This window comes from Pleurodeles waltl, chromosome 4_1 (genome assembly GCF_031143425.1).
Source record: "Pleurodeles waltl isolate 20211129_DDA chromosome 4_1, aPleWal1.hap1.20221129, whole genome shotgun sequence".
Lineage (NCBI taxonomy): Eukaryota > Metazoa > Chordata > Amphibia > Caudata > Salamandridae > Pleurodeles > Pleurodeles waltl.
The window spans coordinates 302,877,926-302,895,734 of NC_090442.1; the positions used below are offsets into that span (position 1 = coordinate 302,877,926).

Consider the following 17,809-nt stretch of genomic DNA (forward strand, 5'->3'; position numbering starts at 1 on the left):
GCACAGGCCAGATATAGAGAACCAGGTAGGTCGCTAAACAAGAGTACCTTACGCCCTGGTTGTGGAGAGTTGTGAGGTCCCGCTCAGAGAATGTGATGCATCGGTTCTGAGGAGCTGCAGAGTTGCAACGGGAGGTCCTGCAGCATCATCAAGGATCCCATTAATGAGAGCTTGTGAAGCGAAGTCTCGCATTGAGGATGCGTCGTGCAGTCAAATGATTTGCATTGGTTTCGAAGAGATGAGGGGTTGCGATGCGCAAACCTGCATCGTGGCCAAGGCTGCTGTTAATGAAAGATTTGCTTCACGAGGGCTTTAGTTGGTGAAGCTTCACACAGCAGCAGTTCCGATGCGGGCTGCAATGTGAATGTGGAGTCTTTGCACACACTGGAAGAACCCTTGCAACAGAGGTGATGCCTCGGTTCTGCTTGGGATTGGGCTGCCCAGCAGCGGAGATGCATCGGTCTAGTTGGATCCACTTATGGGCAGGCAGAGCACTTTCACGCTAACTTCCAAGGGTCCAGGACTGGGGTAGCACCACTTGGCAGAGTATGACTCAAAGATTTGAGTTCAGGTGCTGGGATCAAGCTTGCTGGAATTTTCTGTCCCAGAGATTCTAGTCAGGAGGCCAGCCAATTAGCCCTCGGAGTCACTCTGGGGACCAGGGTTCAAGAGATGCAGGTCCAGTCGTTCTCACCCAGGCAAGAGGGCAGCAGGTCAGCACAGCAGGACAGCAATCCTTTAGAGCAGCAGTCCAGCAGAGTGGCAGTCCTTTCAGCAGAACTAAAAGTGTACTGAAGAGCTGGTTTCTGAGATCCACTATTTATACTTGAGCCTTCCTTTGAAATGGGAGAAGCTTCTAGAGGTTTCCCTTTGACATCCACAGGCATCCTGACTTCCCTGGCTCCAAAATAACTACGAAGGGTATGCAGCCCTTAGTGTGGCAGCAAGACAAGCTTTATAAAGTGCAAGTAAGTCTGTGTCCAGCTCCATTCCCCATTCTGCTACTGATGGCCCATTCAGGCACACTTAGGCTTTAGATTGTCTGTGGCTGTCTTGAAGGAATAAACAATGCCCTAATGTCAGCTGCACCTAGTCATGGGACCCAGAGACAGACTACAAGCACTAAAAGGCTTAGGCAGGAACATGCCAACTTACTAAAAGTGCCATTTTTAAAATTGTTATGTAAAATTCGACTTTACCATAAAAGAGGATTTTTAAATTACAGTTCCAAAGACCAAACATAAACTGGTCTCCTGTTCCCATTTGGATATTATAGCTTATTAAATATAATGAGGTAACTCCAATGTTATCTTAATGGTAAGGTAGCCCTTGCATTAGTGAAAAGAAAATGTAAATGTTTTTCACTACCAGGACCTGTAAAACTCAGAATCACGTGTCCTACTAATTAAATAAACTGCAACCTGCCCTCTGGGATGTCCAGGACCTACTCTAGGTGTTAGACCTGATGCTTTTTGCAGGGTCATCCCCAAACTTCTTGCCTCCTTCCTTCTATTTTATCTGACCAGTTTGTGTTGGCTTTAGGACTCTGGGTACTTTACCACTGCTAAACAATGATAAAGTGCATTTGCTCGCTGTCTGAATTGTATTGGTAATTGGTTTATCCATGATTGGCATATTTGATTTACTAGTAATTCCTGAGTAAAATGCACTACGTGTGCCCAGGGCCTGTAAATCAAATGCTACTAGTGGGCCTGCAACACTGATTGCGCCACCCAAATGGGTAGCCCTGTAAACAGGTCTCAGACCTGTGACTGCAGTGTCTGTGAGTGCAGCCTAGCACGGCCAATTCGACCTGGCAAGTGTATCCACTTACCAGGGCCAACCATTCTCTTTTTGTACACGTAAGGCACCCCTAAGGTAGGCCTGGATAGCCACAGGGGCAGGGTGTAGTGTATTTAAAAGGTGGGACATGTACTGGTGTGTTTTGTATGACCTGATAATGAAATACTGCTGAATTCGGTTTTCCCCATTGCAAGTCCTATCTCTTCCATAGGTTAACATGAAGACTGCTTTTAAAAATATTTTAAGTGCAGATTCCCATTGGGAGAAGATGGAAATATGGAATTTGGGGCCTCTGAACTCACAATTTAAAATACATATTTTTTTAGAGTTGGTTTTTAGATTGTCTGTTTGAAAATGCCACTTTCTGTGCCTCTGCCTGCCTGTGGAATCCAAGTCTGGGGCAAACTGGCAGTTGGGCTGTTTGTAAATTCCATCTAGACAGTGACACAAAGGGAGCTGGGGTGTAGCCTGCATATCCTGATGAGTCTCCTGGGCTAGAGTGAGGGGGGAAGAGCTGACACCTGCACCTGAAAGGGCTGTGCCTGTCCTCACACAATGAAGGCCCGGCCTGGGCAAGGCAGGATTTTGTGAACAACAGAGACTTTCCTTTGAAGTTTGCCTACTTCAAAGGCCAGAACAGGTGTAAGTAGTGGACCCAAAACCCCAGACTTTTGGAACACTTCTGGATCAAGAGGAACCTCTGTCAAGGAGAAGAGCTGAAGAGCTGGAGAAGGAGTACTGCTGCTTTGCTGTGTGTGCTTTGCTGGTTTGGCCTGCAGGTGCTGCTTCGGCCTTAAAGAGGGCAAAGACTGGACTTTGCTGTGCATCCAGCATGTGACGTTTCTCCAAGGGCTTGGAATACAGCTTGCCTCCTGTTGGAAGTCTCAGGGATATCAAAGACTTCAGTTTCATATGTCTACAGCACTGGAAACTGTGTGTTTTGTGCTGCAACAGAAGAAAAACCACTCCAACGCCATTAATGACACTGCTGACTGCACCGTGGTCTGACGATGCCACACAGAGTCATGCGCCACGTCGCACTGCAACCCTGGTCTCACCAACGCCGCCACCTGATGCTGTCACGAGCCACTGCATGCACTGGGACCTGCGGGCCCCGCACTCTGCATCACCTTGCTCACACCACAGCCTTGGTATCCCCGGCTATGTCGCTCATGCTGACACCGACGCCGCTGCCTGCACCGTGGCCTCGGGACACAGAGCACCGTCCCATCCCGCACCGCAGCCCCGACCCATCGATGCCAGTGCAATCAACTCCAGTGTTGTCAACAGATGCCCCCTTCTGTACTGCGACCCGTGGGCACTGCACGGAGCCCACACCACACCGCCTCATTGGGCCTACCGACGACAGCACTTCAGCAACAAAGCTGCCTGCACCTTGACCTGGAGACACTGCACATCACACTTGCCCGATCCACACCACAGCCCTGGTCTCACCAATGCTGCAGGATGCCGTTACCGAGCCACCTCCTGCACCGTGACCTGTGGGCAACGCACATTGCATACTCCCTCTTTGCACCACAGCCCCGACGCCATCCACACCAGCGCTCCTGACTTCATCATCAGCCCGGAATTCGATCTGCAACGCTTGGGACTTCAAGGGCCTGATGACCCCCACATCGACCTCTGGACCTGATGCCTGTGACGCCAGCGATGCTGCACTCTGGATCTCAAAGCGAGGATCAAAACGTCCTTCATTTCCAAGGTACTGTTTTGCGGGTCTTCCAGACACTGTAGCTGGCCCACGATGACGCAGCCGGCCTGAATTGGTGGATTTGTTGTTCACAACACCGTGATAGCCCCAGGCATAGTTAGTGGCATCCAAGAACTGTATTTTTAAGTTATTTCTTGCAAAATTCTTATCTTTATTAATGCCTTTTGGATTTTTCTCATTTTGGTCTTGTTTTACATAGATACAAATTGGCTATTTTTCTAAAACTAATGTGGTGTCCTTTTGTCATGTTTTCACGGTATTACCGTTTGTTATGTGCAAATGCTTTATACATTGCTTCTTAGTTAAGCCTGACTGCTCGTGCCAAGCTACCAAGGGGGGTGAGCAGGGGTTATCTAAGCTGGCAATCTCCCTTATCCTGACTAGAGTGAGGGTCCGACTTTGGACAGCGTACAAACCGACTACCAACTAGAGACCCCCTTTCTAATACTACCTAGACCTATATTTCTTAAAAAGGAAGGCTTGGGCCTGGCAAAAGCTTTATTTTGTCAGGTCAAAATGGCAGTTTAAAACTGCACATAGCAGCTGCAACAAAGTTTACATTAGATCCATAGCCAAACTGTTGACAAACAGAGCCTAGTTGAAGATTCTCAAGCACTCTATAGGCTCTGTTTTAACAGTGTTAGACCGATCAATCTCAGGATGGCCTTCCCCATTTTTTGCTTTCCTCCTCCATTTTTGCTTATCTCATCTTTGATGGCCTTAGGACTCACCATTGCTAACCACAAGTGACCACATACTACTTGTTTTTGCTTTTCAGACTTTTCCTGCTTCCATTTCTTTGTGATTTTTTAACTCCTCTTGGGAACTCTCTGGGAGCCACTTTTGGAACTTTGCATGTTTGAGTACTCACCAATATGTCTCAATCTGGGGATGTACCAGCTGTGGCTACAAAGGTTGTTTTTGAGTTTGAGAAACTTGGGGAGTATACAGTGGCTCAACTGAAACACTTTTGCAAGGATCTTGCCTGCCCCATCAGGAGCTCTGCCAGGAAGGAGGAGCTGCAAAAGGCATTGAGGGCCTGGTTGGCAACCAAGGAGGCTAAGGGGCACACAGAGGAGGAGAATGAGGGGTAGGAGGTGCAAAGCAATCTGCGTGGTGTGTTGTATGTCTGCCTGTGGGGAGAGTCTCCTGGGCAGGTAGCAGTGTGTCATCCAAGGGTCTGCCTCCAGAAGAGTTGCAGGACAGACAGGCAGAGAGGGTGCACCGGTTTGAGCTAGAGAAGCTTAAGATGGAGATGGAAGTGAGAAGGCTGGCCATAGAAGGGAAAAAGATACTCTTGGCTTATGAACTCAGTTTGAGAGAGCTGGATCAGAGGAGCCAGTCTAGCACAGATGGTGGCAACAGTACCTCAGTGCAGCCTGACAGGAGGGTGTACATTTCTAAAGACCTGGTGAAGGATTACAAGAGGGAGGATGACATCTATCTGTGGTTCAAGGGGTATGAGCCTGTACTCCATGTGAACATGGTCCCTGGAGCACATTGGGAGGCAGGTCTGTGGAAGCACTTTGAGGTAGCAGGGAGGATCCTCAGGGACTCACCTACTCTATCATGAAGGACGCCCTACTCAGCAGATATAGGGGGTCATTTTGACCTCAGCGGTCTTTTTGAAAGACCGCCGAGGGACCGCCGTGCCGAAGACCGCCAGTGTTGGCGGTTTTCCGCTCGGCCTATTATGACCGTTGGCAGCTCTCCGTCCTTTTACGGACGGAGAGCCGCCAACAGCCATACTGGCGGGAGGCGGGGAAGTGGAGGTAGCTCCACCTCCACCGCCACGCCAACAGAACACCGCCCAGCAAATCACGTCCTGTGATTCGCCGTGACGGTGTTCTGTTGGCAGTGTAGTGTTGGCGGAGCTGCCCCCATGGCTCCCGTCCCCTCCCGGAGGATCGTCGGACCAGGTAAATCGATCGTCCGTGATGGGAGGAGGGTGGGAGGGTGTTGTGTGGGTGCATGGGGGTGTGCGTGTGTGTATGTGAAGGGGGTATGAGTGTGTGTATGCTTGCGGGGGTGTTGTGTGTATGGGAATGAGTGCGTGTATGTCTGTGGGTATGTCTGTATGGATGTGTGCGTGTATGTTTGAATGTGGGTGTGCGTGTCTGCCTGTGTGTGTGTATGTAGGCATGTATGTTGGTGTGTGTGCGTGTGAGTGTGTAGGTGGTGCCTGCGTGCGTGTCGTGTGGGTATGGGTGATGTGATGTTGGGGGTCGGAGTGGGGAGGGGGGCCCTGCCACCTTTGGGGGGTGGCAGGGGTGGTGGGGGGGTAGGGGAGTGAGTCAGGGAGGGGGTGAGGGGAAGGGTAGACCCCTATCAGTGCCAGGGAAGGAATTCCCTGGCACTGATAGTGCTTACCGCCATGGATTTCATGGCGGTTCAAACCGCTGGAAATCCACGGCGGTAAGCCAGGTGAAAATACGCCGGCGGTATAGTGATGGCCGCCAGGCTGGAGACCCCGGTCTCCAGCCCGGCGGGCGGAACGGAGAACCGGCGGATGACCATGGCGGTAACCGCCATGGTCATAATTCCATGCAGTAAGACCGCCAGCCTGTTGGCGGTCTTACCGCCGGTTCTCCGCCTTCCGCCAGGGTCGTAATGACCCCTGTTAGAAATGGGGTCTTTGGTTTACAGTCAGGTTACCCCCTGTTCAAGCAAGGACCCTCACTCTAATCAGGGTAAAAGAGAATCACCCTCAGCTAACCCCTGCTTACCCCCTTGGTAGCTTGGCAGAGCACTAGGCTTAACTTCAGAGCGCTAGGTGTGAAGTATTTGTACCAACCCACACAGCAACTTAATTAAAACACTACAAAAGGACACAACACCGGTTTAGAAAAATAGGAAATATATTCATCTAAACAAAACAAGACCAAAACGACAAAAATCCGACATACACAAGTCAAGTTATGAATTTTTAAAGATTAAACTCAAAAATAGCGCTTAGAAACAAAAATGCTTCGATGAGATGTTAACACGGCGCCGTGACGGAGTCGTTCTCAACAAGCTGACACCAGCGGAGCCGGACACGGAGTCGTGTAGACCCCCGTTGAATCTGTGCACTTCGAGCGGCGTCGGTCACGACATGGTGCGGCGACTTCCACGGAGTCGCAGACTTCAGCGGGGCTGCTGCGGCATCGGGCCTGCGAAGAGCGTCGCGTTCCAGCGAAGGTCACGGCGTCAGGTGCAGGAGGCGTTACCGGATTCAGCAGCGGCGGCGGTCCGAAGTCGTCCGAAGTCGATTTCCTTGGATTTCCACCAGCTTTCCTTTCAAGGGCCCAGGGACTGGATAGGGCACCACTTGTCAGAGCAGGAGTCTCTCCAGAGACTCCAGGTGAAGGCAGAGAGAAGTCTTTGCTGTCCCTGAGACTTCAAACAACAGAAGGCAAGCTCTAAATCAAGCCCTTGGAGATTCCTTCACAAGATGGAAGGCACACAAAGTCCAGTCTTTGCCCTATTACTCTGACAGAAGCAGCACTGCAGGAAAGCTCCACAAAGCACAGTCACAGGCAGGGCAGCACTTCTTCCTGAGCTATCAGCTCTTCTCCAGGCAGAGGTTCCTCTTGGTTCCAGAAGTGTTTCTAAAGTCTGTAGATTTGGGTGCCCTTCTTATACCCATTTTAGTCTTTGAAGTCACCTTTCTTCAAAGGGGACTCACACCTACTTGTGAAATCCTGCCTTGCCCAGGCAAGGCATCAGACACACAGCAGGGGGTTGGAGCCGGCATTGTCAGAGGCAGGAACAGTCCTTTCAGATGAGAGTGACCACTCCACCCCTCCCTCCTAGCAGAGATGGCTAATCAGGAAATGCAGGTTACACCCCAGCCCCCTTTGTGTCACTGTCTAGTGCGAGGTGAAAAACAACCCAACTGTCAAACTGACCCAGACAGGGAATCCACAAACAAGGCAGAGTCACAGAATGGTTTAAGCAAGAAAATGCTCACTTTCTTGAAAATCAACTTTACTAAAAGATGTACTTTTAAATTGTGAGTTCAGGGACCCCAGGCTCCACATGTCCATCTACTCTCTAGGGGAATCTACACTTTAATCATATTTAAAGGTAGCCCCCATGTTATACTATGAGAGAGACAGGCCTTGCGACAGTGAAAAACGAAGTTGGCAGTATTTCACTGTCAGGACATATAAACCACATTACTATATGTCCTACCTTATCCATACACTGCACCCTGCCCTTGGGGCTACCTAGGGCCTACCTTAGGGGTGCCTTACATGTAAGAAAAGGGAAGGTTTAGGCCTGGCAAGTGGGTACACTTGCCAAGTCGAATTTACAGTGTAAAAATACACTTACAGACACTGTAGTGGCAGGTCTGGGACATGATTACAGAGCTACTTATGTGGGTGGCACAACCAGTGCTGCAGGCCCACTAGTAGCATTTGATTTACAGGCCCTGGCACCTCTAGTGCACCTTACTAGGGACTTACTAGTAAATCAAATATGCCAATCATGGATAAACCAATTACATACAATTTACACGGAGAGCATATGCACTTTAGCACTGGTTAGCAGTGGTAAAGTGCTCAGAGTTGAAAAGCCAACAGCAACAGGTCAGAAAAAAATAGGAGGCAGGAGGCAAAAAGACTGGGGATGACCCTGCATAAGAAAAAGTCCAACAACCCCCATAGTCTTACTCATGAGCAGTATAAGGAGGAGTTTAGGTCCTATAAGAAGAAGGAATTCCAAACTTGGTCAATGGTTGGGTGGATGAAGGACAGTAAGTTGACAACTTATGAGGGGCAGTACAATTTGATTGCTTGGGAGCACTTGTATAGTTATTGTTTTCCAGAGCTGTGCCAGCACCTAATTGACAGCAAGTTGACTGACCCAAGGGTCCCCACCATGAGAAGTAGGGAGGGTAAGGGTAAACAGGAGGACTTCTCTAATAGGCCCCTCCTAGCTCCCAGGGTATGGATTCGCAGCTTCCAGTTTAAAGGAAACCATGGGTCTCTACAAGGAAATCTGCAGAGAGAGGTCCCCGCAAGTGCTATGCATGTGATTGAGTGGGTCACATGAAGGGGGGTCCCAAATGTCTCAAGGGGAAGGGTGGGAGCCAGCTGAGATGACCCTTGTCTCACTAAGGGACTGTGAGATGGTCCACAGGACCCTCGTGCCTGAGAACACTAAGAAATACAGACAGGGGGTGACCATCAATGGACAGAGGGAGGAGGCTCTGAGAGAAACAGAACCCAATGTGACTACAGTGAGGTCACTTGGTGTCTGAAGAGCAGGTAGTTCACCATGTACTTCACCAGGTAGTTGTGGTAGACAACTCTGAGCGCCTATGCAAAGTGGCAAAGGTTCCCTTGAGTGGTGTGGTCTCAGGTTCCTTGAGGATAGCTGTGTGTCCAACCATGCCTGTGGATTGTCTGCTTGGCAATGAGCTGGAGGATTCCCCTTGGAAGGAGGTGGAACACAGATCTCACTTGGAGATGCTGGGTCTGCCTGGGTGGGTGGGTGTGTCCACCCGGTCAATGGCAGCCGTCAGGGTGATCAGGAGGCCCTGGATCTTGAAAGAGTGGCCCAGGTGCCTGCTAGAAGGAGGAAGGGCAAAGTGTGTGGGAAACTCACTTACTGACATAAAAGTTCACTACTCCATACCACCCCCAAGGAAATGGTTTTGTTGATAGATTAAACCAAACCCTGAATAGCATGCTTATGGGCCTTTCAGAGCCCATGAGGAGTAACTGGGACATCCTCCTGCCATGCCTTCTGTTTGCTTACAGGGAAGTGCCACAGAGGGGACTAGGTTTTAGCCCCTTTCAGTTGTTGTATGGCCACCCTGTAAGGTAACCTCTGAGTCTGGTGAAGGAGTGCTTGGAGAAGGCCTCCAGGAAGCCCCCCCAGGATGTGTTTGGTTATATGCTGGCCTTCAGAAATCAGATAGCACGCTTCAGGAAGCATGCTCAGGAGAACCTAGAAGCAAGCCAGGAAGACATCAAACGCTGGTATGACCAGAATGCCACTCTGGTTCACTTTCAGCCTGCCCAAAAAGTGTGGGTCATGGCCCCAGTGAAGCCTTGTGCTCTCCAAGACAAGTGGACTGGGCCGTTTGAGGCGGTGGAGCGCATGAGTGAGGTCACCTAACTGGTGAACTTGCGGACTCCCAGGAACCCTTTGAGGGTCCTGCATATGAACCGCCTCAAACCTCACTTTGAGAGGTCTGAAGTGACCATGCTCCTACAACAGATGATGGAGTGGAGGAAGAGAGTGAGCCTCTTCCTGACCTCCTGTCTGCTCAGGAGAATGATGGGTATGTGGAGGGTGTGAACCTCTCCCCCTCAAGGACCCCAGAGCAACTGAGGGACTATCGCCAGGTGTTGGGACAGTTTGCCTCCTTGCACCCCTTGACCCCAGGGGGCACCTGTGTACACATGATGTGGACACTGGGGACAGTCTACCTGTAAAGCACAAAATATACAGAGTGACTGACAAGGTTCTGGCTAGCATCAAGGATGAGGTGTCCAAGATGTTAGCAATAGGGGTTATTGAGTTTCCAGTAGTCGTTCGGCCAGCCTGGAGTTTTGGTTCCAGAAGCTCCTTCCCCTAATGCCTCTTCAGAACTCAGGTTCTATGTGGACTACAATGGATTCAATGCCATCACGAAGACTGACGCACATCCCATCCCCCAAGCTGATTAGCTCATTGATCGGTTAGGAGCTGCCAAGTTTCTCAGCACATTTGATGCAATGTCTGGGTATTGGCAGATTGCCCTAAAGGAGGGGGGCAAGGAGAGGTCTGCATTTTCCACTTCAGATGAGCTCTACCAGTACAGGGTGATGCCCTTTGGGATGAAAATTGCCCCGCCACCTTTTAGAGATTTGTTAACCTGGCTTTGGCTGGGTTGGGGGACTGCAGTGCAGCCTACCTGGATGACATTGCTGTATTCAGCTCCAGCTTGGAGGAACACCTACACCACTTCTGCGAAGTGTTGAAGGCTCTAAAGAAGGCAGGCCTCACAATTAATGCAAGTAAGTGCCAAATAGGGCAGGGTTCTGTGGTGTACTTGGGACACCAGGTGGGGAGTGGCCAGGTGGCACCCCTACAACCAAAGATTGAAACCATTTTGGCTTGGGGGCCCCCTAAGACCCAGGCTGAGGTGAGAGCATTTTTAGGTCTTGCAGGATACTATGGGAGGTTTGTCAAGAGGTATGGCACTATTGCTGCTCCCTTGACTCAGTTAACCTACAAAAAGCAACCCAAAAAGCTGATCTGGACAAAGTCTTGCCAGACAGCTTTTGAGGCCCTGAAGGCAGCCATGTGCATAGCACCTATGCTGAAGATGCCTGACTTCTCCAAGGAGTTTGACGTGCAGAGTGATACTTCAGAGCATGGTGTGGATGTAGTACTTGCACAGCTAAATTAAGAGGGTCTAGACCAGCCTGTAGCCTTCATTAGTTGGAGGTTACTTCCCTGGAAACGTAGGTGGAGTGCAATTGAGCTTGAAGTTTGTGCTGTGGTCTGGGCGCTGAAGAAGCTAAGACCCTACTTGTTTGGGACTCACTTCCGGGTTCAGACAGACAACAGGCCCCTCAGATGGTTAAAGCAGATGAGAGGTGAGAATCCAAAACTGTTGTGGTGGTCCATCTCCCTTCAGGGAATGGACTTCACGGTGGAACACTGCCCTGGAAAAGCACACGCCAAATGTTGATGGTCTGTCCAGATTCTTCTGCCACTTTCGGCTGGGGGGAACACGTGTTAGTCCTGGCATCCTTGGCGTGGTCTCCCTTGTCTCTTTTTTGCCTCTGCTTCCCATGTTATGATTGTGTGCTGAACTTTGTGTTTGCTGGTTTTGGTACTCTGGGCACTTTACCACTGCTGACCAGTACTAAGGTGCAAGTGCTCCCTGTGTCAATTGCATGTGTAATTGGCTTTTTCCTGCTTAGCATATTTGATTTACTAGTAAGTCCCTATTAAAGTGCACTAGGGGTGCCCAGGGCCTGTAAATCAAATGCTACTAATGGGCCTGCAGCACTGACTGTGCCACCCACATGAGTAGTCCTGTAAACATGGCTCACACATGCCACTGCAGTGTCTGTGTCTGCAGTTGTAAACTGCCAATTCGACCTGGCAACTGTACCCAGGCACACACATTCCCTTTTTGTACATGTAAGTCACCCCTAAGGTAGGCCCTAAGTAGTCCCATGGGCAGGGTGCCTTATATCTTAAAAGTAGGGCATGTGCTGTTGTGTTTTTACATGTCCTAACAGTGAAATACTGCCAAATTTGGTTTTCACTGTTGCAAGGCTTATCTCCCTCATAGGTTAACATGCTGTCTTTAAATAACTTCTAAGTGCAGTTTCCCATTTGGGAGCAGATAGAGATATGGAGTTTGGTGTCTCTGTACTCTCAATTTAAAAATAAAACTTTTTGTAAAGTTGTTTTTCAGATTGGCAGTTTGAAAATGCCACTTAGAATGTGGCCTGTGACTGTGGTTTGCTGGGTTGGCCTGCAGTTGCTGCTTCTGCCTAAGAGAGGACAAAGACTGGACTTTGTGGTATATTCCTGCTTGTGAAGTGTCTTCCTCTGCCAGCACTTGGACTCTCTGCTGCCCTGTCAAGTGGTGTCTATCCCATCCGTGGGCCCTTGAAAGATGAAGCTGGTAGAACCAAGGTGGAAATCCATCCACAGGACCTGTGTGGGGAACATTTCAACACACCACCCACCTTGATGCCGAAATCGACACACCACCTGAAATGCAGCTCGGAAATCGATGCATCACCTGCATCGCGGCTGGAGAAATGGCACAACACCCACTTGCAGATGCTAAAATCGATGCAAACACCACCCAGCATGGATTCTCGTCCTCGTGCAGCCGGATTTCTCATGCACCATCACTGGGCGTCAAAAACAATGTGAACCTGCGCGGATCCGAGGTGCACCATCCAGAAATCGACGCATCGCTCTCTTGCGGGAGAGGAAAACGACCGGACCAGAGAAGAAACAATGCACGACCTCAATTGCGACTAAGGAATCAACGCATCGCTGACTTTTCCAACGCATGCTCACCGTTGCAGCATTTTTGGTTTTTACACAAACCAGGTACTTTGTGTAACAGCAAGGTTTCATTGTTCCCATTGTTTTCTATGGAGTAAGATTCTAATATTTTAAAATTCATAACTTTACTTGTCTATATTAGATTTTTGTCTTTTAGGTCGTGTTTGATTTAGATAAATCTTGGTTATTTTTCTAATCTGGTGTGGTGTCCATTTTGTAGTGTTTTCACTGTATAACCGTGTGTGTTGGTACAAATACTTTACCCATTGCCTTTGAGATAAGCCTGACTGCTTGTGGCAAGCTACCAAGGGAGTGAGCAGGGGCTATCTTAAGTGAGTATTTCTCTTACCCTGACCAAAGTGAGGGTACCTGCTTGGACACAGTGCAAACTGACTGCCAACCAGAGACCCCATTTCTAACAGATACTTAACCACAACAAGAGTCATACATTATATACTTTTCTAGCATCTATCCATCATAGACCTCACAATCATTAATCCATCTTCTATTCTACTATAACATTTACATATAAACTTGAAATTGACCAAGCTAATGACATAATAGTACAAAAATAAACACCATTTGACCTAGAAAGGTACTAACTCTCAAAGGATTTGCAGTTATTTTACTTACGCATTCAAGTCTCCTTGAAAATGTAAATCCTTCAATGAAGGTGCATTAGGCTCTTACGAGTCCATAGATAAAATTGCCCATTGTAATATTAGATCAATCCATCCTAATTGGAGTTGGTGTACCGAAGGAATAATCCTCCTTAAGAGAAAATTGTGTTTCAGAAGTGTTGTTCAATATATTTGTTTGCCCTACTTGTAACATCTTGATAGCCTGAATTCCTAGATGTCATGTAAATGTGAATGTTATCCAACCACACATGAAGAACACCAGAGGCTGTAAAAAGTGGCCCGAGCGTGCAACAGGCATGTGCATCCGCTTTCTGTGACCCTAGAGCACTTTGGTATTACAGAAGCAGCCGCACATGGTCATTATAGCAGCATATGGGAAATCAAATCATTGACCTACATTTTTTGTCATGGACTGTGGTTCTGTAAAGTGAGAAAAAAGTAATTATCCACACAATTTGTGACATTTATGAATTATTTAAGAATTATTCAGATAAAAGGGGAGAATGATTAGACATATTTAATGAGGAAGATGAACTGCACAAGCATATTCTGTTTCACTCCCAATGCCTCCACATAAAATACAAATATGTTCGTGTACACCTCAGAAGAAGCACTGCTGTCACAAGCATTGCCTGAGCTGTAAGGAATTGGGGGGTGAGGAGGGTATGAAATGCTGTTACCAGTTCAAGAATATACAGGCAAGAACAAGCCAGCCTAAGGATTCTAAAGAGAATAAAATCACCATGTTTGGAAATGACTCACCTCTGAGAAGCCCATGCAGAATTATTTGGAGACCTAAATAAAAAACAGCTACCAGCAGAACATGTCAGGCTATTTAATTGAGGAACACCTCAAATCCACAGAGGCAGAACAAAGACAAAACGATTCTGAGGCCGTAAATCATCTGAAAATAGTGTGAGGTGGAACACACCTCTTGTTGCGTTCCTTGTAGAATTTAAATAAACTAAGCAAAAAATGTGTATGCACACTTTGGCAATTTTATTTTCCCTACGTTTAACAGCCTCAGTACAAATGGATTATATCAGAAATCCATTTCCTACAATTTTGTAGCATGTTGTTAAAATGCCCCCCAGAACTGTCATAGTAGATACCAGCAGCTTTCGTTTAGGCACCAGTGATCACCCCCTAAAAGCATCAGTACAACCCTTGATGGGACTCTGCTGATGACACCATAGTAGTCAATTGTGTATTGGTCTCTTTCCACCATTATCATTGAAGGCTTCACCTTATTCTTGAGACAGACATCCTCCTATGCCTGTCGTCTTTTGTTCTATGTGATTTCGACAGTGGTACCATTGCTAGCTAAGGAACTGATTGTTCGAATGTGGAAATCTACTCCACATGCGCAGATAAGTATATTAAAGACCTAAAGAAGTTGAATGTTTCTAATATTGAAATGACGTCAAAAGAAACAGGCAATGATACTGGCATTAGCATGACATAGGTTAACGATTTCTGAACGCAGAATGCTCCAGGTATTCAGTCACTGGGCAGTTATTAGTTCATTAACACTAGACAAGGCGCTCCTGCTTGCCTTATTAACACTGGCTCCTCTGCTTCTATTGTTTGTATATATTTAAACAAGCTTTTGCATCATTTGTTTCTTTATTATCTGCAACGGTACATCTGTCTTCCAACTGATGTGCATGTTTATTAATGCAATCTACGTTGTTAGCAGAATGGTAACTAACTGAACACACAAATGATAACATAGCGACAGAAGGTTTCACAGCGCTGTTGAACTTGGGATAGTTCCTGAAAATTGGTTCATCTGCCCGCAGTTTGGTATACCTTTAGTTCTGCTTTGAATTGATTGTTAGCAGGAACATATCAAAATGTTAGTGATGAAAGAGCATGTGTCACACCTACACCATGTGTTCTGCGTTTAATAATATTGAACTAGGAACAATGCATTTTTAATATTAAAATGTGACGCTTTATGTGTCTTTTACTGTAGACTTAAGAAACTCAGCATTGATGTGAGACTGACACGCTCATGTGCTTTCTTTTTATGTTACTGTAGCAAACGTTTAGATGTTTGTAGGACAACAGGGCTGACTGCAGAGGCCCCCTAACTTTCTGCCCTCATTTATCACTTTTTGCTGTTTTTTTCCTGACTCTGATGGTGCCTTGGGTACTGCGAACCAGTCCCAGGGCCTGTGCTCTGTATAAAATGAGTATGCAAATTAGGCTAATTATAATTGGCTACATCAACCTACCTATAAGTCCCTAGTATATGGTAGGGCATGAAGGTTTAGGGACCCCAGCATAGGTGGTGCCCCCACAGGTGCACTGCTGAGGTGCCCAGTGTCATTTTAAAGGCAGGCCTCCCTTGCTGGCTGCTTTCAAATAAAAGTTACATGCAAATTCGACTTTGGAATTAAAAGTAGTTCCAAAGTCTTAAACTACCTTATTTTTACATATAAGTCACCCCTAAGGTGTGCCCTATGTGCCCCTAGGGCTGGGTGCCATGTACGTATAAGCAGGGACCTTATAAAAATAATTTTATAAGCCCTGGTGAGGTAAAACAGCCAAATTCGTTTTCCCCTCATTGTAGTGAATGGCCTCCATAGGCTAGAATTGGGGGACTTTATTTTCATTTTAAAAGTCCCCTTAAGTAACAGATACCTCAAGTTTGGTATCTAATTAATTGTTATAATAAATCCCACAACTTCTAGTTGGGGATTTAATATAACTTGCTCAGGTAAAGAGTTTTAAACTTCACCTGAAAAGTTGCCAACTTCAGCCCTGCAGTGTTTTTGCTGGTTTGCTCTGATTGGCCAGCTTTTGTCAGCCTGGCCAGGCTACCTCAATGAGGTGTGAAGTGGCCTGGCTCAACACAAAGAGATGTGCCTGGGGGAGGAGATCTTCCCTCAGCAGATGGAGAGGCAGGAAGGGGAGAGGGCTGCCAAACTGGTCTTCAATGGCAGGGAAAGACATTTGGAACAATCCAGCACCTCCCTCACATCCTGCAAACCCAGACAATTAGATCCCCCACTTATTACACTAAGAGAGGGCAGGAGAAGGGTGTGTTGAAGGTTTTTAGCCAGACCAGTGGGTGGGCTCAGCCAGGTGTATCCTCCAAAAATCACTTTCAGCCATGATGGATTTTTGAGTGATGTTGCTCCTCGGAATTGATTTTTGCCACACTTTCCAGGAAGTGGTCATCACAGGGGGAAGGACCCAGAACAAGGGCCCCCCTGTTTTTCACCCAGAAGCAAGGATAAAACTGGCAGACCTGCACCCACACCTCAGATCCCTACCAGGAAGAACTACTGGAGAAGGAGGACTGCCCTGCTGGAGCCCTGGCCTGCACCTGGACACTGACCTCTGGAGGACTGCGCCAGCTGCACACTTGGGCTTCACCACAAGAATGACTTTGCCTGGCCTCAACTGGTTCAAGAAGGGACTCCCTGTTTGCTACAGGTGAAAACTTGCTAACTAGAGTCCCCTGCACCAACTCCTGAAGAAAGCAACCAGCTGACCACTGTCCAGTGGCTAAAAAGGAGTTTGTGCCAGGTGCATTCTGGGAGGTGTAGTCCGCACCCTCAAGGAGCACCTCAGAGCTTCTGGAACCTTGGGGTGAGCTGTGGACCTCAAAAGATCCTCAAACGAACATCTAGAAGAAAATCCAGAAGTTTGGAGAAATTTGGAGAACTTTTGGAAAAAAGCTCCAGAAAGGGACCGACCCGCCGTGGCAACCCTAGCCAGCTTGCCGCAACCGTGACCCGGCCTGACTTGCAGGTTCATCCAGGTGAAGCAAATCTACGAAAAAGTGACTAAGTCCAAACGTAGGAAGTTGACCGGGACCTTTCAGGCAGTGTATACAAAGAGGGCTCCAAGGACATCAGATCAAGATTCAGGTTTGCCCCAGTCGAAGGATTTTCATCTCGAAAAAACGACTAAGTCCGAAGGTAAAAATCTCCACTGAGGGCTATTGTGACGCGTATTCGAGGAAGAGTTCCAGGAGGTCGGATTGGACTGGCAACTTGGTCCTGCTGAAGAAAATCTCTAGAAAAAAAAAACTAAGCCTGAAGGTGAACTTTTGACCGAGGCCTCCAGCGAGCTGTAGCAGAGCAGGGCTCCATCGCGTTCGGCCTCAAACTTTGACTGTTCACCGCTTGAGGTGCGACCAGATGATCAGATTGGCGCTATTTGTTTCTAAGCGCTAAAAAACATTAATTCTTTCAAAATGCATATCTTCGGTGCCCCTTATCCAAATTTAATCGTTTTGGTGTCATTTTAAAGATAAAAATATAATCTATTTTTATAAAGTGGTGTTGGATTTGTACTGTGTTTTGTGTTTTACTTATTTACCGTTTTGTAATTTTTAAATGCTTTACACATATGTCTCCTAAGTTAAGCCTTGTCGCTTGTTGCCAAGCTACCAAGGGTTGAGCTAGGTTTAATTTACTGAGACCTAACTGGACCTCAGTGGAGGTTAGTGGCCTATTGCTAAGTGTAGGTACTTATCTGCCCTTACCAATACCCCATTTTCCAACAATGTTACATCTAGATATAATTAAAATATCTGCTAAAAATATGACACAAAACAGTGATTTAAAACAAAGGAGAAGACATAATGCAGCTC

At 47.5% G+C, this 17,809-nt stretch overlaps 1 protein-coding gene across 1 annotated transcript in view; it reads right to left on the minus strand.

Moving 5' to 3' along the window:
• Window positions 1–17,809, minus strand: part of LOC138287710 (tetraspanin-11-like) — a 1,278,137-nt gene that overhangs the window by 313,394 nt on the left and 946,934 nt on the right. The window lies entirely within an intron of this gene.